The sequence below is a fragment of the Hemicordylus capensis genome, chromosome 2 (assembly GCF_027244095.1).
Source record: "Hemicordylus capensis ecotype Gifberg chromosome 2, rHemCap1.1.pri, whole genome shotgun sequence".
Classification (NCBI taxonomy): Eukaryota; Metazoa; Chordata; class Lepidosauria; order Squamata; family Cordylidae; genus Hemicordylus; species Hemicordylus capensis.
The window spans coordinates 313,653,152-313,679,702 of NC_069658.1; the positions used below are offsets into that span (position 1 = coordinate 313,653,152).

The window sequence follows — 26,551 nt, forward strand, 5'->3', positions numbered from 1 at the left end:
GAGGACGGCTGAGCCAAAGTGGAAGAATGCACTGAGGGCCATCTATGCAGGCCGGAAGGGAAGCCCTGGCTCGGCCGTTCTCCTTGTGAAGAGACTTGGTGGGCCGACAGAGGCCGGCCTGAGGTGTGCTCTCCCACCCCAATTGACCATCCTCCTTGCAAAGAGACTCAGTAGGGCGACGCGACGGAGGCCAGTGCTAGGAACCTATCTAGCTCTGCCGCTCTGGCTAAGTGAGTGGGGGGAACTTGGTGTGGGGATGGAGGGGGAGACTGGCTGATGGGAAGGCTGGCTGAGGGGGTGAGTGAGCAATGAAGTCCTCTGCATGGGATAAGCTAGTATAACATATAACATGAAAAAACTGCAAACAGAAAGAAGGGGAAAGTATGGGGTGCTATGAAAACAGACGAATGGAGGGGAGGGATGAACAATTCATAGGGATCACACTATATATCATATCTAATGACATGCAGGAAGCACTGGGGTAGTGAGGAAATGTGGAAGGCTGCCTGAAGGGTTTTGTGTGTAGAATTATAAAGCTTAAATACAAATACGAATATGACGAATATTTATATACCGTTTTTCAACACAAGTTCCAAAAGTAGTTTACAGAGATGAAAATAAAATGGCTCCCCTGTCCCCAAAGGGCTCACCATCTAAAAAAGAAACATAAGATAGACATCAGCAACAGCCCCTGGAGGGATGCTGAGCTGGGGATGGATAGGGCCCCCTGCTAAATAAAGAGAATCACCACTTTTAAAAGGTGCCTCTTTGCTCAGTTAGAAGGGATGGTAATATAATAAAGGCAGATCTGGAAAGTGTGAATACAGTAGTTTTATGAAGACATTACCTTCCGCCACGGCAATGTTATTAATGTTAGGCTGATACTGGATTTACTGCATTGACAATGATCTTGTTTTGGAGCCAGCAAGATAAAATTTCATCAAGGGAAAGGGTAGTCAGTGTCTTTGCTTCAGCAAAGTGACTGAAGCATTAAGTTGTTTCAAAGAATAGCTCTCAGAAGAGGTTGGACGGAAAGAGCTGGTCTCAGTCTAGCAAGCTGCTTTAGCAGTGGCCTAATGTTAAGCAAATCTCCTTTGCAGACCTTTTTATTGCATATAAAAAGAAAATAAATCCCACAAAATTCTACTAAAAGCAATGTGAAGCATCCTGATCCTATGCATGTTGGAGAGGGGGCCACACCTCAGGGGTAAAGCTCATGCTTTATGTTTGGAAGGACCCGGACATCTCCAGACCCCTGCCTGAAATTCTGGAGAGTTGTTGCCAGTCAGTGTAGAGATCCGTGACTTTGATGGACCAATGACATGCATCAGTATAAGTGCCTCAGCTGTTTCATATGTGTTCTCAGAAGTAAATCCACGGCAATGTGACTTACTCCTATGTAAGTGTGCCTAAGGTTTCAATCGCATGTATGTTTACTTGGGAGTAAGCCTCACCAAATTCACAGGCTGGCATTTTAACACTGATGGTGTGCTCCAAACACTAGTGCGCATGTAGTGTTAGCCCCCACTCTTGCAGTGCAGACACTCTTGTGCAAAAGTTCAACTACTTCGGGGCTCCTGGGGGTCTGGAAGCACGTGGTTAGACCAGAAACACATCCCTGACCCTTAATTCTGCCAGGAGATGTCTGACAGGATTTGCAGTTCCACTTGCAAGGCGGTGCCTGTTCTTCATGGAGGTTGGAGAAGAGTTGATTGATGGACAAAGAAAAAGAAGACGGTTGGATGTCCATCATCTAAAGATGTATGTGTCAGGCAATATAGAAATATGGTTGACTGACTGATTGATTGAAAAATTAAATAAATAAACCAGTCCATCAAATCGGCAATGATCTCCACGAGCTACACGTGTTACAAAATCCACCGCAACTGCAAGTACATCAAGCGAAAGTAGGTGTTGTGCTCATTGCTCAGCAGCACTTGACTGGGAAACCAGGAAAAGGTGTAAAGATTGCCAAAGATTCACCTGTGTGGAGCACATCACAGCAATGCGATGCAAAGAATGTCTTAGGTGGAAATGTTTGGAAATGCTGGCTTCTCTACCAAGGTGGGAAGCAAGAATTTGCTGGCTTCTTTGCCAGGTAGTTGATCTGTGCTGGAGAAATGCAAAAACTGGTACTTTCTTAGTGCTGAGTAAAGACATAGTACATTGTTGGTTGGAAGTGTTGAGTTGTGTAAACAACATACCATCTCTTTCAAAAATGTTGTATAATACCTGGAGGCTGTTCACACAAGCTTGGGCAGCCTTACCGGGGTAAGGCTGCTTGTGTGAAGTGCGAGGATCGAGGTGTTGGAGATGAACTTCCAGTGCATCGACCTTTTGCACCAATTGTCCTAATGACCATTAGGGGCATTGGGAGTAGAGACAGTGAGTCAGGGTCTCCCTATCTGTCCTTACTCTATGACCTCTGAACTGACTCTGCAGCACTTCCTGTGCTGAGTCACAATCCTTCCTTTCCTCCTAGAGAGCAGATGGAAACATGTCTCTCTCTCTCTCTCTCTCTCTCTCTCTCTCTCTCTCTCTCTCTCTCCTTACCTATCCACTATGTAGTCCTTTAGATTAGAGATAGGTCTTTCCTATCTAAGTGTATTTAACCAACAAATGTTTAGTGTTTAGTCATACAAGGATCTCCATGTCTTTTCTCTAAATAGCTGCAATATCCAAACCATCCTCTGCTACCTACTCTGTAACTGGAGTGTGTGCTCATTCCGTAGTTGTCTGCTGTTTTACCTATTGTGGGTAAAAATCAACAACCTCTAACATGAGGCTGATCCCAGCTCTGCCTCCCCAGGTAGCTGGGGAATTTTCCTCAGGCTTTTACCTGGGTAAAAGGTCATCAGAGACTTCATTTTCCCAGCCTCCATAGATATGCACTGCTCAGATCAAAGCAGATCATGTGGGCACACAAACCATGCATCATGCAGAAAGATGGTTGTGCACAAAACTGGTTTGCCCAGTTTAGTTCAAGTCTGAACTGGACTTGAACCAGACTGGGCATGTTCGGTTTTGGCACCCCAAACGAGGAGCCAGATCGGTTTGAATTTGAACTGGTTTGGGCCCAGTTTGGTGGTGACCAGATTTGCTAGGGAGGTTAATTTGGGGGGGGGGAGGAGGCAGACTTACTACTGCTGAGGGCTTCTGTGGCCTTGAGGGTGCTGCTGCAGCCGCAAGGGGGTCTACAGTGGTTCCCCCTTCCCCCTCCCCCTGCCTATCATAACCTGGGCATGCAAATTGCCTGTGCGCATGCGTTGCAGCCTCCAAAATGGCTACCACGTGCTCTGAGAGGCCCCAAATGGGCCCAAAACAGTGGGGAGAGACTGGCAGGGGGAGGTCAGCAGGGAGAGGGGGAACCAATAGAGACCCCCACACACACACATACAGTCACAGCAGCATCCCCAAGACTGCAGAAGCTCTCAGAGGAAGTAAGTCCACTCCCCCCACCAAAAAATTAACACCCCTGGCACCTCCAAACCAGGCCCGAACTGATCCGGTAAGTTCAGCTCAACCTCAAGTTGAACCAAACTGGGCCCAGTTCAGCTCAATGGCAAGCCCTTGAACCAGGCCAGTTTGGTGTCGAACCGGCTTGAGGTTGAGTGGGTTCGCATATCCCTACACAGAAGACAAATGCTCATCTGGGTAGGTTTGACCTTGCCTTCCCTACCCCCCAACCCCAGTAACAGTCATGTGAACAACCATCTTGAGTTCAAAATATCTTAAATAAACTATCAAACAGTAATGTTAAATAGACATTAATATCCTAGTTAATACGATTGTTGCTGATTTCTGATTGTGCATGAGGGTAGTATACATATAGATTATAGCAGCAATGTTAATGTATGAGCCCCCCTGATGACCAAAATAAGATATATTTTCATGATACCTAATCAAAATTAATACAGTAGATATTTCCAGCATTTCTGTGTACTGATTATTTGGTGGGGCGGGGGGTTCAGTAATGTTAGTACTTCTTATAGAAGGCCTTTTTTTTTTAACATACACTGTTGCTTATGGCAGCAACAAAAACAAAATTTCAAGAGCATTCTCTCTGCTAATACTGGGCATTGCATATATGAGTTAGTTGCATTATGTTAAAGCTATTAATTTTGCTTTAAAGATGAATAAATTGGAATATTGTTTAACTAGGAGGGAACTAGTTCATTCAGGTTAATACTCAAAAGATTCCACTCAATCAAACCTAGCCTTGGTTGGCAACGATAAAAAGCAATTTCCAATTTTTGTTTAATTATAATGTATGCATAGCCCTCCTTTCTGTTTAAAGACTTCTGGCCAGTTATTAGTCTAGCAAATGTTTTTTGCTATTAATCCAGCAAAAATAAGAAGTCAGCCAAACGGCAATAAAGGAAAAATGGATGATGTGGCAGGAAGGCTGGCAAATAAAGAAGCTACTTACCCACAATCAAAAACTGGAAAACATCAGCATATGCTTGTGCATGGACAGCAACCCCCGGGCTCCTGATATCGGAACAAGGGAAGAGGCAGCTTTTAGCTGCTGGATGTGCATCAGTAACTTGTCAGGCTATTCAAAAGGCAACATGAAATAATTTTAGCCCAAACGTTGAAGGCAAGGCAATATGTTCCCTCAGAACTGTTTTCCAAATGGAACATCAAAGGGCCCCTTACACCAAAGGGCTAAGTAAGATGTGATCGCCTTACCATGTGACAAGACGGAGATGGGGTAGTGAGATAATGGTAAAAAGGTTCCCAGATATTTCTGAAGAGCAAACCTAGCCATCCAAATACTACCTTCCCGAATAACACTGAACTAACAGTGTTAGTCTTAACTGTCTGTATCTTGGGCCAATTTGGTAACCAATTTGTATCACCTAACACTACAGTCTGAAAAGTTGCCCATTAGACATAATTATGTCAGTACCCATGGCTCAGAGGCAGACTGGATACATGCCTTGTATCTAAATCTATCTAGGGAAAATAAAGTTAAGTTTATTTTATATACATTTATATCCTGATCAATGAGACTCCTTGGACCAACAGCTGTAGAATTACCGTAGTGTAATCAAAGGGGACAAAATTGAAGAATACAACAGCCAAGCCTGAACTAAGCAAAGACATATGCGAATCTTCCTGGCAAGACCAAACTACATTAGGGATGTGTACAAAACCACTCTTAGTTCAAATCGAACCAGATTCAAACTGGACCAGACTGTCTTGGCACAGCCCCCAAACTTGAACCGTTTCGGGCCCAGTTCAAAGACAATACTGTCGAGCGAAACCTGAAGGAAGCACAGAGCTGTCATGCTGCTGTTGCTCACCTGCAATTCCGGGTGGTTACTTTGGCTGTGGTGTTTTCAGAGATTCTACCAGTGAGTGGGTAGCTTTTGTTTATTAAGCGATGTTATCTCACATTTCCTTCAATATTTATTTATTTATTTATTTATTTACTTGATACATTTAATATACCGCCCATTCTGAAGACTCCGGGCGGTGCACAAAAACATGCAAACAAGGCAACATTAAAAATTACACTCTAAATTAAAAACTGAAGTAACTAACAAAAAACAAATAGAGTAAACTCCAGGGCAAAAGCCTGGAGAAAAAGAAATGTCTTCAGTAGAGATTTGAAGATCAGTACGGAAGGGGCTAGACAAATCTGAACGGGAGGAGAGTTCCAAAGAAGTGGAGCAGCAACCGAAAAAGCCCTTTCACGGGTCCTAGAGCCCTGAACCTCTCGGAAATCAGACTGACAAAAGGGTGGTATTTTTTCAATATTGTAAAAAGGCCACCTTTTTGAGATAAGCACATCTCCAATGCCTATATTACAATATAGCAATATTGCAAATACAAGTACAGATTTATTTGCATGTAATACAGTAATTTAAATATATATTTTTACTTCCAACCCCTCACTTTGAATGTCTTTTTACAATATTGAAGGAAATGTAAAGTAACATAGTTTAAACATAACCATTCATTGTACAAAGGAAAGGCAATTTATTTCTATCTATTTAAATTTAATTCATTAATTGGTTAGATTAATGAATTATTAACCAGATTATTAACCAGATAATCAATATTTAATGGGCTGACAGACCAATAAAGCTATTTCTTAGGGAACTTCTGAAAGTTCACTGCAAATGCATCCTATAGAGAATGATATTTACATATCAAAGGTAACTTTTCAGAATCACCAACCCTCATATTTGTTAAAAATTAAGCTAAGAATATATTGGCACAATATATACTGATGATCTAAAAATGTGCCTCTTGTTCTTCACTGTGGAATGAAAACTCAGATCCTAGATTCAAGCAACACTCCTAATTAAATAACATATTTTTACCCTGAGGTTCCTAGAGAAGCCAAGATTATCATTATGTTGGGTGGATGCAAGGCCACATCTGATATCACCATGTTACTAAAACCATATTAAAGCCTGGGGCTTCCTCCTGCTGTTAAACTGAGCAAAAATGTACACTGGATTTACTCCCTGGTCTCCAGGCAAAAGATTTTCACTCCACTTGGCATCCAAATAGCTGGAAACTCCATCTTCCTCCTTTAATTCACATCCCAGTCCCCAAAGCAGAGCTGAACACATCAATAGTCACATCTACCCATCCCAATGCAGCACATTTTGGCTCCAGTTTTATCACTGCCTACCACCACCACAGTGGCATTGGGGCAAATTATGATAAAAGGCTAAACTGCCCTTAGGAGAGTATGCCTAATAAATAATTAGTGCAGGTCTTAGGATTTATTTCTCATACCCTCATTACTGAATGCAATATGAATTTAATTAGAATTAGCACACAGAGGTGCTACACCTGTACAGTTAATTTTGTCTAATAATTACCTCTCTACTTGTTTCCTTAAAATTGTCTATTGCTTCCCTCTGGAAGTCCCTGCTTTCAACTACTCAGCGTTTTTCAAACATTCAAAATATAGCCTCAAATGTTTTCTGTCTCCAGCTCAGTTCTTCAAAGAAGGAAAGAAGAATCGAGCCATTTCCAGTTTTCAGTCTCAAAGAAACAGTTTAGCTTGACTCATATTGAAAGCGCAGATTACTTGGAGCCTGAACAGGATCAGTTAACTAGTTCACTGCTGGGACAGCTGTCAGTCTCACCCTCCCCTTCATATGCCAGGCAGGGGCCTCACTCTTGAGATTTTTTAAACGGTCCATGTTTGTTTCGCTAGTCATCGTATGTAGTATTAATTAAAAAGGAAAGCTTTTTCATTGCATTTATTGTGGTGTTCTTTCTTTTCTGTTTCTGTGCCTCACACAGTTTCAGTGCTTCATGATCTCTCTTTCTGAATATTCATGGCAAAACTTGGATAAATATGAATGTTTTACAAAAATGGTTTTTTAAAAAAATGCATAACTGCTCTGGGAATTGGGGAAGAAAGAGAGGTTTCTTGAAAACATCACAGACACTCTAAAATGGACAAAAGACTCTTATTGCTGATTTACAAGCTGCACAGCAATACATAGCTGAGACTCCAAACTGAGAGTCAGATGTAGCATGCAAGGTCAATTAACTGATCCAATTCCTACAACACGAGGAGTCAAACAAGGTTATATGTGCTTGCCCTGTTATTATTTAATTACTATATAAAATCAAGGGTACAGCACTTCAATAAAAAGTAGTTCCATCCACCCAAGTTAGCAGATAGATATATCTCATTGCTTCTGTATGCCAATGATGTGGTCATCCACGCACAGTCTATTGCAGGGCTAAGAAGAGCCCCTGATATCCTTTGTGCAATTTTGTGAGGATGAAAAGCTTGAAGGGGAAGAATGGCAGTTCAGTTCCCAAACAGCAAAGCAAAACCAATTTGCAGAGAAAGCAGCAAAGCAAGAGGTCTTGAGACAGTTCTTTAGTATTAAAGAACTACAAGAATTTATTTAAAGAAAAGGTTACAAACAAATGTGAAAAAGCCTGCAGCTTAATTTCAGCTGTAGATCATGGCTGAAGAGAGAGACCAACACAAACAGCCATCTCTAGAGAGACAAAATGGAGACTAACACTGGAAGATCAAGGTGGGGAGGAGTCCAGCACTTTTATCCATGACCCTAAAGCCCCGCCCCCCTGGTCACTATGAGACATTGCAGCTGAGATCTGATGCTGCGAGGGTCCTAGTTCCAACAAAGCTGTTGATAAATTATAATAAGATGAAAGTAATGACCTTTGCCAGGAGAATTAAGGAGAATAGTTGGTTTATTAATGGCAATAAAAAAGACCAGGTTTGTTGTTTTAACTACTTAGGAGTAACTTCCCAATCATCTCGTCAGAGAGATGCATACTTAAACTATGCCACACAAATAGCTCAGAGGAGTGTTTTGGCTATCCTATCTTACTATCACATCAAGGGAGGGCAATAAGTCCCTGCGGTTTTGAAAATATTTGAGGTAAAAGTAGTGGCACATTAACTATATGGTGCACAGCTGAGTCCTTACTCTAACCTTTCCCTGGTAGAGATGGTACAGTCAAAGTTTTTAAGATCGATTATACAAGCCTCTAAATGTGTTTCTAATATAGTGTTAAGATTGGAACTGGGAGTCACAAGTGTGGAGACCTGGATGTGGAGTGCCATCTTTAATTATTGGTTGAAGGTGGTTTTCACTCTGATGCGGCTGGCTCTACTGATATTTTGAAGACTGCTTCCAATCACAGTGGAAGTCAGCTGTTAACAAAATGCTTGTTTTCTATGGCTTTTCCCTTGAAGTGCTGCTAACTATGAACAAGCAAAAAAGGCTGTTAAGCAAAGAATATTAGATATGGAATTGGAACAGGAGATGAGTAGGGCTCCGAAACAACTGGAAATACGGAGATTAGCCTTTAGTGCTAAGCCAGCTCATTATTGTCAAGTTTGAACTGAATATCGTAGATTGTATGCACTTGCCTGCTTTGATGTATTGCCCTGGGAGGTTGTATATGGTAGAAGTTTCCTTACTTTGAATGCTACTGCCCAGGTGATGTGCAGGCCATAGAGGATGTGGGTCATGTTTTATTGTACTGTGATTTTTATAGGGACTTGCGAGAGACATTAATTTTACCCTTGATTATATACCAGGCAGAGGAGATGAAATATAGATCTCATTTCTTTTGTCAGATTATAAAACCAACGTTACTTATAATGTAGCTAAGTTTTGTCTAATAGCAATGAATATATGCCAAAATCTAATGACTAATGTAATGGAATAATTTACTATGTCATTTATATTCAGAAAAGCTATACTGTTGTTATTGTAATGGGTTTTATGTTCCTTCATGTTTCTGTAGTGGTCAAAGACTGTAATGAAGTCTATCTATCTATTAATATGACATCATCATCAGTCAGCTTCTGCCTGCAAGGAACCAGTTTTCTTCGGAGCTCAACCCTCAGGGATTGAGGATTAAACACAGTGTAAGTAAAGTAAAGCGCGCCGTCGAGTCAGTGTTGACTTCTGGCAACTACAGAGCCCTGTGATTGTCTTTGGTAGAATACAAGAGGGGTTCACCATTGCCATCTCCCACACAGTATGACATGATACCTTTCAGCATCTTCCTATATTGCTGCTGCCTGATATAGGTATATTCCCATAGTCTGGAGAACATACCAGCGGGGATTCGAACCAGCAACAAGGTGCTTCCAAATCAGTCTCACTGTTTTAAAAATGTTAGGACCATCTTCAGTCTTATGCACCACAAACACAGCAACCTGTCCTTGCAAGACCATATATTCTGTGATATCTGCATATAGTTAACTTGTTAAGGCAGTAGTGCCAATCTAGCATAAATGTCGTCTGTGGACACAGAACCAGCATATCATGGCAGTAAGAAAGATTTATATGGAATTCTTCCAGTTTTCCCTATTAATGGATGTTGGCCCCTGACACTTACCAAAACAAGGTTTTGGAAGTAGTTTAATACAACCTGTGCATGAAGAAAGCTTTATCTTCAGGTAGGAAATGTTTCTAACCATCATTTCTGCCATTTGCCTTTTCAGAAAGGTTCCTGTTACTGGGGATGAGGGGAATAGAAGAAAGGCCGTTCCTCTTCTTTCCAACTAGACAACCATAACCTTCATCCAAATACAAATCAGTAGTTCTAAGCAGAACTAATAAAGCCTACTTTCCTTCTTTTAACATGGTGACCCTTCTTACCTAAGACCCCCTCCCATGTTCTGTGAATTTGGTTTGTATTGGACTGGAAACACAAATGTTATTAGAGGGAGACACATACATGGACATACCCAGAGAGATCATGTGATCTCGTATAAGCCTTCTTCCCTTTAGAAAGTAGATTCAGAATCAGTGCAACAAATGGGGGCTTACACACTGTACACTCCATCATCATTCTAAGTGAGATACACACACACTGCTCCATTCTACTAAAAACTATGCGGGCACTGGTTGTAGGGGTACCTTCGGCCTTCTAGGCACAGCATCACTGCTGTTCCAACTCTGCTCCCATCATTCCCAATGGAGCAGTATCGGAACAGTGATGACACTGTGCTTAGTAGGCACAGGGGCAACCCACCTCTGCATCCAGCATCCACATGGTTTTGAGTAGAATGGAGCCGTGTGCGCGCATCTCACTTAGGAGGAGGATGGATAGTGGTGAATGTAAGCCAGTCCTCCTTGTCTGTTCATGTATTTCAGAAAACCTGAGGTTTATGTATCTATCTTAACTATCACTGTTATGTAATACAGATTGTGGATCCCTGACAGTACTTCCTATCAGTCTCTTAACCTGAACAGAGAGCCCTGGAGCAGTCCACCACTGGAGTGATGAAAAGCTATTGTTAATACACATATATGGATTGTGTCTTAAGCTGTAAGCTTTTTGTACTTCCTTGTTTCCACACAATCATTTCTACCAACCTTTCCCTCTTACCCTGCTTCCACACAACCCAACACTCGGAGTGCACACAGCTCCCAAACCTGGGTAGAACACAGTTTTTGATTGTGTGAATGACCTCAAGATAGACACCAGCAACAGCCACTGGAGAGATGCCATGCTGGGGCTGGAGAGGGTCAGTTGCTCTGGTCCTATGAAATATAAGAGAATTGTCACTTTAAAAGGTGCCTCTTTGCTCAGTTAACAGGGTCAGTTTTCATTTGCTTTCGCTACACTGCCCTCTACTTTTTCTTTACTCTTCCAAACTACTTGTGAAAAGAAATTAAATAATGCAAATAGCGAATGGCATGTCATTGTAAATGTATATAATGCTGGTTTATTGGAAATGAATAACATCCTTTAGATAAGCTGGAAGGAAAGGGCATTTGGAATTCCGCAGAGAAAACAAATCATGTATAATTAAACATGCAGACCTTAAAGGGTTTTCTTCAACTTTAGTAAACAATCTGCCAACATGGTCCTTAAATTAGATCAACATTGTCACCTAGTGGCCACTGAAGCCCTCTGCCAAGGAAAATTCCTTGACTTCCAATTACAAAAGATCTTGTCAGGAGAAGATGGTAAATGATAACAGCTATTTATAATTATAATTATAATTATTAGCTGACATCCTGACTAAGGAAGCATTTGCACAACTCAACAAAGCATATGTTTCAAAGGAGTAGCAATTTTCATCAATCTTCCTTCCTTCTGAAACTGGCTGTGATGCCCAAAAATGTGTCCCTGAGGGCTGTATGACCCTTATGGACATATTTTCAAGGCCACAGTTGGCTTCAGAGGGAAAAGGAGATTCATCCTTTTGATCCAAAAATCATCCAATCATTCCTCCCTTGGTGCACTCATGCAGCAATGCTGTACCAGTGCTTCATTAATCTGGATGTCAGCCATTATGATTATTATTGTTGTTAGAAGTAGTCAGGGGCATAGCAAGCTTCCTGGGGGCCGGGGGACAACGTGCAGGCAGGGGACCTCCATCATGCGTGCAAAATGTGTGTGCCCCAGCACCCCAAGCCATGCCCCTTGCATCTAATGTCAGATGCAAGGGGGAGGGGCAACCAACCTAACCCACCCAAACCTTCTCCTCCCTGTTTTGACTAACCATCTGCTCAGGGTTGTTCCTGCAGCTGCTGTTCCTGGTTTTGTTCCTGCAGCCACTGAGGCTTGGTGCAGAGTGAGATCTGCAGGGTGGCCGCCATCACCAGCAGCAGTGTTGGCTCAATGGTGCGGAGTCACTGCCATCCTCCACCAGGGGTGGTGGCCGATCAGGGCTGGGCAGCCCTTCCTCCAGCGGCTCCCTGCATGGCTCACGGGGCAGAGCAGTGGCGAGGGAGGCGAGGGGTGGTCCACTGGGAGGAAGTGCAGGGGGAGGAAAAAGGAAGCCCCAGTGCACTTCATCCCATCACGAGTGCACCCCTGCTGCTGGGCACCAGCACCCAGCACGGAAAGGGCAGTGGCAGCAGGGCACACTCCGAGCCTTGTGGGTCCCCTGACCCTCCAGGCCTGGGGACATTTGTCTCCTCTTGTCCAATGGGCACCTCACCCATGGTAGTAGTAGTAGTAGTAGTAGTAGTATTTATTTTATTATTTAAAATATTTCTATACCGCCCAAAACTTGCGTCTCTTGGTGGTTTACAATTAAAATCATTTAAAACATTAAACCAATTAACAAATAAATTCATTTAAAACATTGGAAACATTTAAAACCCAATATTAATATTAAATAGAAGTAGCATTTAAGCATTTCAGATCGGGCGTGTAGGGATAAGGGGGGACAAATTCCCCGGGCTGTGGTGCCTGGGGGAGCCACCAAGGCACCCCCTTATGCTCCCCGCTCCATTATGCCTCCCCCGCCACATGTCCCACCCACCCACCCACCTCCAAGGCCAGGCATGCTACCCCTCACCATCTCCAGCACTTTATAGGAAGCATCCAACTGGCAAAGGAAGTGCTTCGCTGGCTGGAGAAAGTGAGGGGCCACTATGCATTAGTTTCCAACACCAGCCATGCCCCTGCATCAGCGTGCTGACATGGGGAGAAGGGGCCTAGTGTTATGAATAATGGGGGTTCCCTTTTGATTGGCACATCTCAATTTACACTGGGTAGAGTAAGCCCTCCCTTTCGGATAGTTGCAACTGTAGTATCACCAATGCGTCAGTAGATGGCAGCAATGCGCTTTCATCAGTGAGGCATTGGCCGAAAGCCAATGGCTGTGCTTTCTTTTAAGGGCAATGTCAGGCTGCGGTTTTACCTCTGCACTGTCACCAAATTGGCTGCTACCACACCTTCACCAATAATCATCCATGACTTGATCATGGATGAGGGAGCCAACCTGGCTTGTATAACTGAGTCCTGGATGGGGTAGGCTAGGGGCCCAGCTTCTCCCACCAAGCTACTCTGTTGTGGAGCAGGCTAGGGGAAGTGGGCAAGGGATAGTGGAGTGGCTGTGGTCCATAAGAATACCATTTCCCTTACCAGAGGCCCCTGTGAGACAGTTGACTTATATTAAGTGTGTATTTCTGAGGCTGAGACTAGAGATAGATTGGGGATTCTGTTGGTGCACCATACACTCTGCTGCCCAACTGACTCCCTAACTGAGCTGACGGAGCTGGTCTTGGAGTTGGTGTGGAGTCACCCAGACTTTCAGTGCTGGGGGACTTCAATATCCATTGTGAGGCTGACTTGTCTGGTGCAGCTCAGGAGTTCATAGCGGCCATGACAACTACGGGCCTATCTCAACTAGTTTCAGGACTAACTCATGTTGCCAGCCTCACATTCAATTTGTTTGGTCTTTTGTTCAGATCGGGGGGTGTTCCATGGGTGGGGGGTCCTGTGCTTTCCCCATTGTCATGGATGAACCAGTACCTTGTTAAGGTTGTTGTCACAGCCACAACCCAGGCCTGCAGGGGTGGAGGACCTATTAAAATGGTCCGCCTGAGGCGGCTGCTGGACCCAGTAGGATTCCAAAAAGCCTTGGAAGGTTTTGATGTTGGTCCTTCCAGTGATTCTGTCGATGCCCTGGTGGGAACCTGGAATAGGGAACTCACCAGGGCAGTAGACATGATTGCTCCTAAGCACCCCTTCTGACCTGCTTTAAACATGGCACCATGGTATACAGAGGAGTTGTGGGGTCTGAGGCAGCAAGGAAGGAGACTGGAGCTCAAGTGGAGGAGAACTTGGCTCAAAATTGACAGGACACAGCATAGAGCCCATTTGGAGGTTTATGTGGAAGCAATGCACGTGGCAAAAAAACCAATTCTGGTCTGCACACATTGATTCTGCAGGCTCGTGTTCAGCAGAGCTTCCCAGGCTGAGAAGGAGCTCCTTCCATTTCAAACCAGTCCCCAGAGACTTTGTTCTGCTGTGATGCTCTAAATGGGTTCTTTGTGGACAAAAATATCATGTATTCGGGCCAACTTTGACTCCACTGTTTCTGCAAAGCCTATGAAGGGAGTGTCCAGCAATCTAATTCTTGCAGTATTAGATTGGATCAGTTTCAATCTGTGTTGCCTGAGGATGTGGACAAGCTGCTTGGGACGGGGCAGCCTACCATTCACTCTCTAGATCTTTTCCCGACTTGGCTGCTTCTATCTATCAAGGGAATTGTTGGAGATGGCCTAGTTAATATCATTGACTCATTGCTGAGGGAGGGTAGGATGCCGCCTTGTTTGACGGAGGCTATGATTAGACCACTTCTTAAGAAGTCTTCCCTAGATCCCTCAATGATGGATAGTTATAGGCCAGTCTTCAATCTCCCATGGTTAGGCAAGGTGATTGAGAGAGTGGTGGCTAACCAGCTCCAGCCAGTTTGGGAGAAAACCGATTATCTAGGCCCATTTCAAACTGGCTTTAGAACGGGCTGTGTGGTTGAGTCTGCCTTGGTCGGCCTGATAGATGACCTGTATCAGGGAATCGACAGAGGGAGTGTGACTCTGCTGGTTCTTTTGGATCTCTCGGCAGCGTTCAATACCATCAATCATGGTATCCTTCTGGATCGCCTGGGGGAGTTGGGGATATCCTATCTCTCAGGCAGATTCCAAATGGTGTAGCTTGGTGACGGTTGTTCTTCAAAATGGGAGCTATAATATATGGAGTCCCTCAGGGCTCCATTCTGACACCAATGTTTTTTAATATCTACATGAAACTGCTGGGTGAGGTCATCAGGAAATTTGGTGCAGGGTGTCATCAGTATGCTGATGACACCCAAATCTATTTCTCCTTATCATCACCATCAGGAAATAGCAGTCACTCCCTAAATACCTGCCTACAGGCAGTAATGGGCTGGATGGGGGATAACAAATTGAAGCTGAATCCAAGCAAAACAAAGGTGCTCATTGTGGGGGATCAGAATCTGAGGGATGAGTTAGATCTTCCTGTGCTGGATGGGATTACACTACCCCAGAAGGAACAGATACGCAGAAGCACTTCTCCTACAGTGCTTAACTACTTGCAATAATTAGTTGCACACAATTAATTACTTGCAATTAATTATTGCAAGTAGTTAAACATTATAGGCCTCTTGGAAAAAACAAGAACATAAGAACAGCCCTCCTGGATCAGGCCCAGGGCCTATCTAGTCCAGCATCCTGTCTCACACAGTGGCCCACCAGATGCCTCTGGGAAACCCACAGTCAAGAGGTGAGAGCACACCCTCTCTCCAGCTGTTATTACCCTGCAACTGTTATTTAGAGGCATCTTGCCTCTTAGGCTAGAGGCAGCCAATAGCCCTCAGACCAGTAGCCATTGACAGACTTGTTCTCCATGAATTTGCCTAAGATCCATTTAAAGCCATCCAAGCTCGTGGCCATCACTATATCCCATGGCAGAGAATTCCACAGATTAATTATGCACTGTGTGGAAAAGTACTTCCTTTTGTCGGTCCTACATTTCCAAACCTTCAGTTTCATGGGATGGGTCCTGGAGCTAGTGTTGTCAGAGAGGGAGAAAAAATTTCTCTGTCCACTCTCTCTACTCTATGCATAATCTTATAGACCTCAATCAAGTCTCCTAGGGATGTGCGAACTGGTTTGGGGGTTTGGAGGTTCGGGGGTTTAGTTCAGGGGTTTGATGGTTCTAGGTCGAACCAACCATCCCCACTGGTTCTGTCTGAACCAAGACCAATCCCCCCCCGACCAGTTTGCGATTTTTAAAAATCAAAATTTTTTTTTACCTTTCTCCCCTCCGGGGGAGTTCGTTAGGGTGGGGTGGGGGGATCCGCAAAGGTTCCCCCTCCCCCTGCTGGCCTTCAAAATGCCTCGCTCCAGCCCATTCAGGCCGGTTTTGGGGCAGGTTTGGGCCTCCGTATATTTGCCATTTTGGAAGCTGCTACACATGCACAAATGGCCTCTGTGAGGCCTGGTATGGGCCAGGGCCTTACAGAGGCCATTTGCGCATGTGCGGCAGCCATTTTTTAAAAAAAAATTTAAATGGCCACCGCACATGTGCAAATGGCCTCTGCAAGGCCCTGGCCCATACCAGGCCTCACAGAGGCCATTTGTGCATGCACGGCAGCTTCCAGAATGGCCACCGCACAAATATATGGAGGTCCAAACATTTTGAGGCATTTTGAAGGTCGGGGGGAGGGGGAACCTCCATAGACACAGACACCCCACCGCACCAACAAACTCCCCCGGTGAGGAGAAAGGTTAAAAAAAAATTATTTTAAAAAAATTGTGACCCATCCCACCCTTCTAGGGGGTGCAAAACCAAACTGGGCCAGTCACGTTCGAGTCCAGTTTGGACTCGAACCGAACCAGGCCAGATGGTTCCATGCACCCCCCTAACTTCTCCCCATAGTCACCTTTATTACAAACTAAAGAGCCACAGATGTTGTAGCCTTGCCTCATAAGGAAGGTACTCCAGGCCCCTGATCATCTTGGTTGCCCTCTTCTGCACCTTTTCCAGTTCTACCGTGTCCTCCTTAAAAGATATGATGACCTGAACAGTACACAGTATTCAAAATGTGGCTGTACCACAGATTTGTATAGGGCATCAGAATAACAGTAGTTTTATTTTCAATCCCCTTCCTAATTATCTCTAGCACGGAATTTGCCTTTTTCAGAGCTACCACGCACTGAGTCAACACTTTCAATGAGCTGTCCACCATGACCATAAGATCCTTCTTCTGGTCAGTTACCAACAGCTCAGATCCCATCAGCCTATATGTGATGTTGGGGTTTTTTGCCCCAATATGGATCACTTTACACTTGCTTATATTGAACCACATTTGCCATTTTGTTGCCCACTCACCCAGTTTGGATAGATGCTTTTGGAGCTCTTCACAAACAATCTGATTTGGATTTCACTAACCTAAATAGTTTAGTGTCATCTGCAAATAAGACCACTTTGCTGCTTAGCCTAATTTCTAGATCATTTATGAAGAAGCTAGCAAGCCCTGGTCCCAGTACAGATCCCTGGGACACACCACTTCTTACTTCCCTCCATTATGAAAACAGTCTCATTTATTCCTACCCTCTGTTTCCTGTCCTTCATCCAGTTTCCAGTCCACAAATGAAACTGTCTCCTTATCCCATGACTGCTAAGTTTATTCTTAGTTGTTGAGGAATTTTGTTGAGGAATTTTGTAAAACGCTTTTTGGAAGTCCAAGTATACTATGTCAACTGGATCTACATGCCTATTGACACTCTCAAAGAACTCCAAAAAGTTAGTGAGGCAAGACTTGCCCTTGCAGAAGCCATGCTGGTTCTCCTTCAGCAAGTTCTTCTATGTGTTTAACAATTTTGTCCTTAAGTATGCTTTCCATTAATTTACCCAGCACCGAAGTTAAGCTAACAGGCCTATAATTTCCTGGAAACCCTCCCCCCCCACCGCGCGTACACACACACACACAAACACACATTAGCTGCTTTCTGGTACAGAGCCTGACTGTAGGGACAAGTTACATATTTTTGCTAGGAGATTAGCAATTTCAGATTTGAGTTCCTTCAGAACTCTTGGGTAGATGCCATCTGGCCCTGGCAATTTGATAATTTTTAGTTTCTCAAGACAGTTTAGAATATCCTCTCTCATCATCTCAAATTGGCCCAGTTCTTCAGCCTCCAAGCCTAAGAAGCCCATTTCTGGAGAGGGTAATATGATCAGTGTCCTCCGCTGTGAAGACAGATGGTAAGTAAGTAAAACTTTATTTCGGTCGTAGACCAGCAGTGACAGATGCAAAGAACTCATCCAGTTTCTCTGCAATCTCCTTATCCTCCTTAATAATCCCTTTCACACCCTCATCATCTAAGGGTCCAACTGCCTCCCTGGCAAGTTTTCTGCTGCTGATATATTTAAAGAAGTTTTTGTTATTCCCCTTGACACTTCTAGCTATGTGCTCCTCAAACTCTATTTTTGCATCCCTTGCATTTCTTTTGCCAGAGTTGATGTTCCTTTCTGTTTTCTTCACTTGGACAAGACTTCCTGAATTTCTGAATGACATCTTCTTCCTTTTATAGGTTCCCTGACTCTACTTGTGTTAGCCACACTGGCATCCTCCTGAACTTGATGGTACCTTTCCTCCTTCTTGGTATACATTATAACTGAGTTTCTATTATTGTGGTTTTAAATAGGTTCCATGCTTTCTGGAGTGGTTTGACCCTCCTGACTTTCCATTTCAACTTCACTGTTCCCCAATTGTTCTGCAACTCTGACATGTCACACCAGATCCTGGGCACTACTCAGGATTAAGTCCAAGGTTGCTATCTCTCTTATTGGTTCCACAACTAACTGTTAGAAGGCACAGTCATTTAACTTGAATGTTAATTTACCCAGTCTATGTGTGGGTAATTGAAGTCACCCATTATTACCGCTCTATCTCTCTTTGGCACCTCTCTGATTTGCTTCTCCAGCTCCAGGTCACTCTCAATGTTTTGATCTGGAGGGCGAGATCTGGAGGGGCCACTGCGTGAGGGTCTCTGTACACCGTCTCTTTCTCCTGTAGAGTAGAGCATGGATGCTGGCCAAGCAAATGGCTGTCGTGCATGCATGGACGCTATGTGTGTGCCAGCATCACACGGGGGCAGCTGTGGGAGAGTGCCGCCAACGCAAAAAGATGTCTTTGAAGAGCACCCCGATTCAGGAAGTGGCGACGAGCAGCAGAGGAGCAGGTATGCACCTGCTCTCCTCTGTTTTAAAGGCGCAGGGGTGTGCTTTGAATTGCGATTCATGCACATCCCTAACAGAAGTTACATGAGTCTATTCATTTCTATGGCTGTAGTGAGAGATCAGGCACATTCTCATGGCTGGACCTTTTTTGTTACCATCACTGAGAGGACAAATGGGTCCTCCGTACATGTCTCCCAAGTCTTGGTCCTTCTCTTGACTTGGTGGCAACACCTGAATTTCTGGGGGTGGAGGGGGAGAGGTGAGGCAGTTCATGCCCAGGCCAATCTTTCCTTCCTTCTAAATCTCACCATGTGAACAGCCCTTTGACAGAGTGCACCTGCTGCTGAATAAGGGAAGTTGGCAATGGATTTCTGGAGTCCGCCAGAATCTGAAGACCCTGTTGCCTATCCCCTGTCCCTAGCCTTGTCTATCCCTTGATTAAGGGTTGGCATTGCTGTGCATCTGCCAAGGCCCACAATGTTCCCGCAGTTGTCCTGCTGCTGAACCTCAGAGTGCAAGCAGCAGCCCTGCTGCTTCTGCTCCTTCTTGTGACTCCCTATTTACCTGCCCCCCCCCGCCCCCCCCCATGTCTCCGGAGACAAGAAATAGGAGAAGGAACAGCAGCCCCCACTCACTCTGTCCTCTGGGAGGTGAAATGAACTAGGCCTAGAGGGACAGGGCAATCAAATAGGCAGTGGGGTCAGTGGCAAGGAAGAGAGGGCCAGCTCAAAGAGGAGAGGCACTGTGGGCAACTTTTGGCTTTTATATATTTGCTGATATGACCCTTTGCTTTGTCTTGAGGACACTCAGATTGTTTCGCAATTTCTTTTACAGGATGGTATCCTTGCTACAAATGCCAGAATAGCCAGCTTAAAAGAACTCTGCATCTGATTAGAGTGTTTTGCTCAATAATTCTAGTGCCAGCAATCCAAGTCTCGCCAACTGTGGTGTAACAACTTAATTCACAGAATTACGTGCCTTCAGATCATGCACTGAATAAATATTTCAGTACAAACGTTATAGCACTTAAATGTTCTGGCCACACATTTCCCCTCCACTACCTATGAAGCTGCCTTGTATTGAACAGGCCTATAAAGCTGCCTTGGCCTTGTCCAGCTAGCTTGGAATGATCTACTCGGACTGGTAGCCCCCCCAGGGCCCCAAACAGGGGTCTTTCCCAACTCTAACTAGAAATGCCAGGGATTGAACTACCCCAGAACTACAGTCCTTCTGTGATTACATTTCTAGCCACAAATTTACTGAATACTTTCCCCATTTGTTAAAGAGCCAAAGGAATTCCGATGGCACCCAATCATCCTTATACAAATATTTTGCTATGAAGAAAATGTTATGGATGGGATTATAGGCCTGTACTCCCCTTAAAAGAGCCAGTAAACAGTAAAAACCATAACATACTTAAAACAAAACAAAACACAAGCACCACAAAAAAGACAACTTCCCTGTACAACACATGAGATTATGAATTTACTTTTATGTGCAGGTAAACACATAAAAAGGTAAGTGGGGAAGAAGAAAGGGGGATCCATCATTTTATTTTCATTATAGTTGCTTACCAAGTGCAGTGGAAATTAGGGAGGCCAAGCACAAGCAGATGCTTTGTTGTGGGTGGGTGCCAATCTCTCTTCTCAAACGGTCTGCAGAAAATTCCAGCTACTGCTTCTCACCCACTCCCTAATCTCTGTATCCCTTGTCCTCTCCCACTATTCTTCTGATGCAAATGTTTCTTTGCCAACTCCTTCTTTCCCCCTCTTCAGGAACATTAAAAGAACAAGAGTGTTTTCCCCTGCAGGTGCTTCTCTACTTTAGGCTTGGGCTACAGATTACCTTTATTATGCAGAGTCCACTGGGAATAGACTCTTCATGGTGCTACTCAGGCACGCACACACGAAGGAGCAGCAATGATAACATCCCACAAACACCAAGCGGAAATATGACCAAGAGAAGAGCACCATAGGGAGAAGGGTCTTTTCTCTCTTCTCTTTTTTGTGATATTGCTTAAGTAGGTAGGTAGTAGATGAAGGAAGGACTGAGAGAAAACTAGAATGTCAGTCATCATGCTCCCAGAGGCAGAATTTGGCTTGGAGCTTTCCATTTCTGACTGACTATAAACCTTTATTTGGAAGTAAATCTCTTTGATACTAATGGAATGTACTTCCAAGTCAATGTATGCCTAGGACCATGGCTTGAATGGATAGCTCTCTTGCAAATTGCTTATTTCTAAGAAACTTGCCCTTGTGCCTGTTGTGTTATAGGAGAATGGGGACTTTAGTGGTATAGTGGAGAACAAGGATACACCTCATTTTTCACTTTCAATTCTATCTTTTGCCAAGGCTAAGAGGGAAATTGACTGCAATCTGTTGGGAAATTTGCCTTTGTCTGCAGAAAATATTGAGAAATTGCCCTATTTGTACAAATCATTGTGAGGGAACTAACACAATGCTTAAGCTATGCTCGCTTTTTATCAGATCAAGAGGAACCTCAGGAAAACAATGGCAACTAAATCTGATGAATTATAGGACCCTTGCAGTGAGATGTCCCCATCTAACTTCACTTTGCAGGTTCTAGTGATTATTCAACTTTTCCTCTTCAAGTGAGGCTTTATGAAACATTGTAGACTGAAATGCTTGTGTATGCAACAACCTCTGAAATTGCTAATGTCCTCTAATTAATGTACCTGAGCGCACTTCTTACAATTAAGGTGTATTAAACTTTATTTAACAGGAAATGCTGTTATAGGCTAAATATGGTCTGAGGGAAGATTATGCTATTAAATAGCTGATGCTAAGCAAGTCTTTGTACAGTTTTATTTATTTTATACATTTATATACCGCCCCAAACCAAAATCTCAGGGCAGTTCACAACTATAAAACAACAATACAAATAAATAAAACACTAAAATCAATTAAAACTCCAAAAGCTGCTTAAAACAAAATCAGTTTACAATATTTAAATTACAAAAATTCTTTTTTTAAAAAGATGAGTCTTCAAAGATCTTTTTAAAACCACTAGAGATGGGGAGAGTCTTATGTCAATAGGAAGCGCATTCCAAAGTCTTGGAGCAACAACTGAGAAGGCTCGTCCCTGAGTGGCCACCGAATGACTTAAAAGTAGCCACAGACAGGCCTCCCCTGACAAATGCAGCGGATGATGGGGATCGTGCAGAAGAAGACACTCTCTTAAATACCGTGGGCCTAATCTGTTTAGGGCTTTATAGGTTATAGCCAGCACTTTGTATTTTACCCGGAAACCTATTGGCAGCCAGTGTAACTCCTGTAATACAGGAGTAATATAGCCTCTCCTAGATGACCCGGAGACCAGCCTGGCTGCCACGTTCTGTACTAATTGTAGTTTCTGGACAAAGGCAGCCCCACATAGAGTGCATTGCAGTAATCAAATCTGGAGGTTACCAGCAAATGTACTACTGTTCTGAGGTCATGAATCTCAAGAAATGGATGCCGCTGGCGTATCAACTGAAGCTGATAAAAAGCGCTTCTGGCCACTGCCTCAACCTGAGAAACCAGCGATGAATGAATGGAATATCTGTTCATCCCATGATGTTTCAACAGCTCATCCTAGAATAGAAGGTCCATAGAGATCATTTTGAGTGTCCTAAAGGAAGAGCAGCATATGAAGGCAATAAATAAAACACAAGTGTATGGGAGAGGTCTCTATGTATGCATTGTGCCTTTTCTATACATAAACAGAATTAATAATTAGGTTGGCTACATTACCTTGCCCTTGCTCTTTCCTTTCCTAGCATTTCCTTGTAACAATAAAGTCTAATGGACAGATAATATGGGTGTGAAGGTTCATTGAAACAGGAAAAAAATCAGATGTATCTCATTTCTAAATCTCTGCAACATATTACTTTGGTCACACAGAAATAACTTGAGGGGGCTTAACCTTGCCACCATAACATGCACAGTCAATCAGCACACTGTTTCCATACTGAAGATCCTAGACTGGCATTAAAAGCATCTCCTCTGCAAGCTCTTTGTGGTTGGCAGCTAGTACTGACATGGAGACATAGTACATGGCGCAGTCTGAATATTGTGGTGGCAGGCTGTACTATAGTGGTAGAGGAAAGTCATCACAGGGAGGCTGTCTCAGCTGAGTGATCAAGGCAATATATATATTGGTCCACACTCAAGGCCAACACACACACACACACACACACACACACACACGAAAAATCATAGAAAGAGCTGCAAAATAATTCCTAGCACTCTTGAATCCTTTAGTGTTGCTTTGAGGAAATAATCTGATTTGAAGGTGAATTTATCATGCTGTTGGGTGAACCAAGCTAACATACTGTTTGCTACCATGATTCTTCCACCAAAACAGAAAAAGTGAAGTGCTTAATACTAAGTCTATTCCAGTCTATGATATTTTACTCTTCTGTGAAATCCAGTAGTTTAATGTTTATAACATAAATGCACTTTGGTTAAATGCCAGAGTTTTCTTCTATGTCACAAAGAAAACATTAATATATTTTACAAGAATCTGCACAATATATTTCTTCTGTAAGATGGAACATCTTACAGAATGTTCTGTCAGAATGTGTTTAGCTTGCCAGATTTACCCATAAAGGGTTTGGCAAAATCTACAAAAACATTTGTGAATTTCTTCCATATGCAATATCTGAAAGAGTAAATGAACAACTGTTGCACATTGAAGTTAATTTAACATTAATTGATTATATTTTATGTTGAGTTTTATTTGTGTTGTTGTTTTAAACTTTATATTACTTTTACTGTTGTGAGCTGCCCCAAGCAGTATTGTACTGGAGGGGTGGGATATAAATTTTTATTAATAAGAAGAAGGAGGAGGAGGAGGAGGAGGAGGAAGGAAGCAAGCAAGCAAAAGAAGTTAAAATAATTGACATAGCAATACCAGGTGATAGCAGAATAGAAGAAAAAGAAACAGGACAAACAACAAAATACAAAGATCTCCAAATTGAAATTGAAAGGCTGTGGCAGAAGAAGACCAAAATAATCCCAGTGGTAATTGGCGCCCTAGGTGCAATTCCAAAACAACTTGAAGAGCACCTCAGCACCATAGGGGCCACAGAAATCACCATCAGCCAATTACAAAAAGCAACTTTACTGGGAACAGCCTATATTCTGCGATGATATCTATAATAATAACAGCAACAACATTAATAATAAAATTCAGCCATCCCAGGTCCTTGGGAAGGACTCGATGTCTGGATAAAACAAACCAGTCAATAACACCTCTCTGATTGTGTAAACAAAAATAATAAATGTTATTATTTTTGTTTACACAGTCAAACAGATGTTACACAGTCAGACAGGTGTTACCTCATTGCAGAAAAACAAAACCAAGATTGAGAAGATACTTTACAGATTTCTTTTACAGAGTTATACTGAAGAAGAAAATTAAATATTCTCAGCTTTACCTGGATAATCAATTCTCATTGAGTTTTCATGGATGAGTCATGAGTGCAATGGAGAAGAAGTCAGACAGAACCTCACACAAACTCCTGTAATCATGCCCTGATTATGTTGAGCTATGTCAAGCTCAGTGAGAATGATACTTCTGCCTCTAGGTGTAAGAAATGGCCACAATATTTAAGATAATCAGAACAGGTAAGCAAATCTCTTTAGGGGATGTATTTTTGCAGTAGGCATATGCAAGCTTTAGAGTTACACAGAATTCTTAATTATAACAACAAAATTTAAATAGTAAACACTAATAAGAAATGCAACAGAAATGCAAAGACAATCTAATGCTAGAACATTCAGTAGTTTATTGAGCAGAATATTTTTCAAATTTAACTACAGCAAACTCCCCAACCCACCCCCCCAAAAACAACCCCTGTTTTAGCATCTCCTTGTACAAGAACTTTCCTCAGAACACTTATTACCTCTGGATCACAGCTAACAAAAAGCTATTGTCGTGTAAGGGCGCCATCCCTTACATGAGCAGCAGGTTATATTTTCTTGTACATAACAGTACTTTTTGTGTTGCATGTATATTACTGAACATGCAAACCATAGCTGTGTACCACACTGGACAGTTTCTTAAGTCACTATATAGCTACTTCTGTAGTTTTTTGCATCTGCAAAGCAGAGATACACAAACACATAGCAATACATGCAGAAAAATAGATAAGACATGTGCAGAAGTGCTTGCTTATCAAACATTTTGCTTTTCAATACCTTCCAACTGGCAACTCCAGTTTAGATAAAAATAGGACATGCATTCTAATGTGAATATATTTCAAAGCAGTTGTTAACCAAAGGTAAATTGTAGAGATACACTTGGAGGCTGTTCTCACAAGCAGCCCAGCCTGGGCTTGGCTGCCTGTGAGAACCACCCAGATCCATGAAGATCCCAGCAGCACCGTGGTGCCAAACCCAGCACCAACGCCCGCCTCTTAGCCTGGGTTAACAGAGCAAGTGCACCATTAACCCAGGGTCTGGGATTGTGGGTCAGCACGGGCTGCTTGCAACCCATGCTGATGCAGAGATGAGCACCTAGAGTGCTGGTCTCCCAGGTGAATCCCCGAGTGTAGCATGCTCATCGCATGGTGCATTGTGGGATTCCCCCAGCCTCTGGTATGTCGTGCCAATCGCTGCTGTGGTGATCATGTGCACAGTGGTACAGCACAGCTAGAACCAGTCTGGATTGTCTGCAAGCAAGATAAGCTTAACCCTGCCTTTCCCCTGCCTGTGTGTTCGTGTGAAAGGCCCCTTTATATATTTTTAGAGGACAAATATCTCATTATGTCACCCTGTGAAATCAGGGTTGCCATCTCCCCCGATTTCCCAGGTAGTAGCTGGATTTTAGGCATGTCACCCAGATTGCTTGACCCACCAGGATTCCCCCCGATTTCAGCTTTCATTTTTTTTAAAAGCTAAGCTCTAGTCCTTGTAGAAGTTGAGTTATGGAGCAGCGGGGCTGATCAATTTCCCTCCCAAATGGGGCCACACGACCCCATTTAGGAGAGGGATTGGCCCACGCTGCATTGGCAGCGTGGCCGGAACGGCTCTCCCTGCCTTTAAGGCAGGGAGAGTTGTTCCAGCCCGTGCTGCCCAGAGCAGCCCAGGCCAACTCCTTTCCAAACGGGGCTGCACGGCCCCATTTGGAAGGGAGACCACGCCCCCGCGTCTGACATCAGGTGCAGGGGTATGGCTAGCCGGGCACGTCTGGCATCAGACACGGAGCCAGGGGGCCACAGCAGTGGCCGCACACGAGCCGCTGCCAGCCTGGCTCCACTCCTGGCATACCTCCTTTTTTTATTTTTTAAAATATTTTTACATTTATATCCCGCTCTTCCTCCAAGGAGCCCAGAGCGGTGTACTACATACTTGAGTTTCTCCTCACAACAACCCTGTGAAGTAGGTTAGGCTGAGAGAGAAGTGACTGGCCCAGAGTCACCCAGCAAGTCTCATGGCTGAATGGGGATTTGAACTCGGGTCTCCCCGGTCCTAGTCCAGCACTCTAACCACTACACCACGCTGGCTAAGTAAGCGCCATTGGTTTCAATCAGATCTTCTGTCAAGTAAGTGTA

At 43.5% G+C, this 26,551-nt stretch overlaps 1 long non-coding RNA gene across 1 annotated transcript; it reads left to right on the forward strand.

The window, feature by feature from the left end:
• The first annotated feature begins 8,336 nt into the window (after positions 1-8,336).
• On the forward strand, positions 8,337-10,078 carry LOC128344409 (uncharacterized). The gene is made up of 3 exons (XR_008315840.1): positions 8,337-8,399; positions 9,274-9,397; positions 9,980-10,078. It is a non-coding gene; the product is annotated as an uncharacterized LOC128344409 (long non-coding RNA).
• Positions 10,079-26,551: the final 16,473 nt, after the last annotated feature.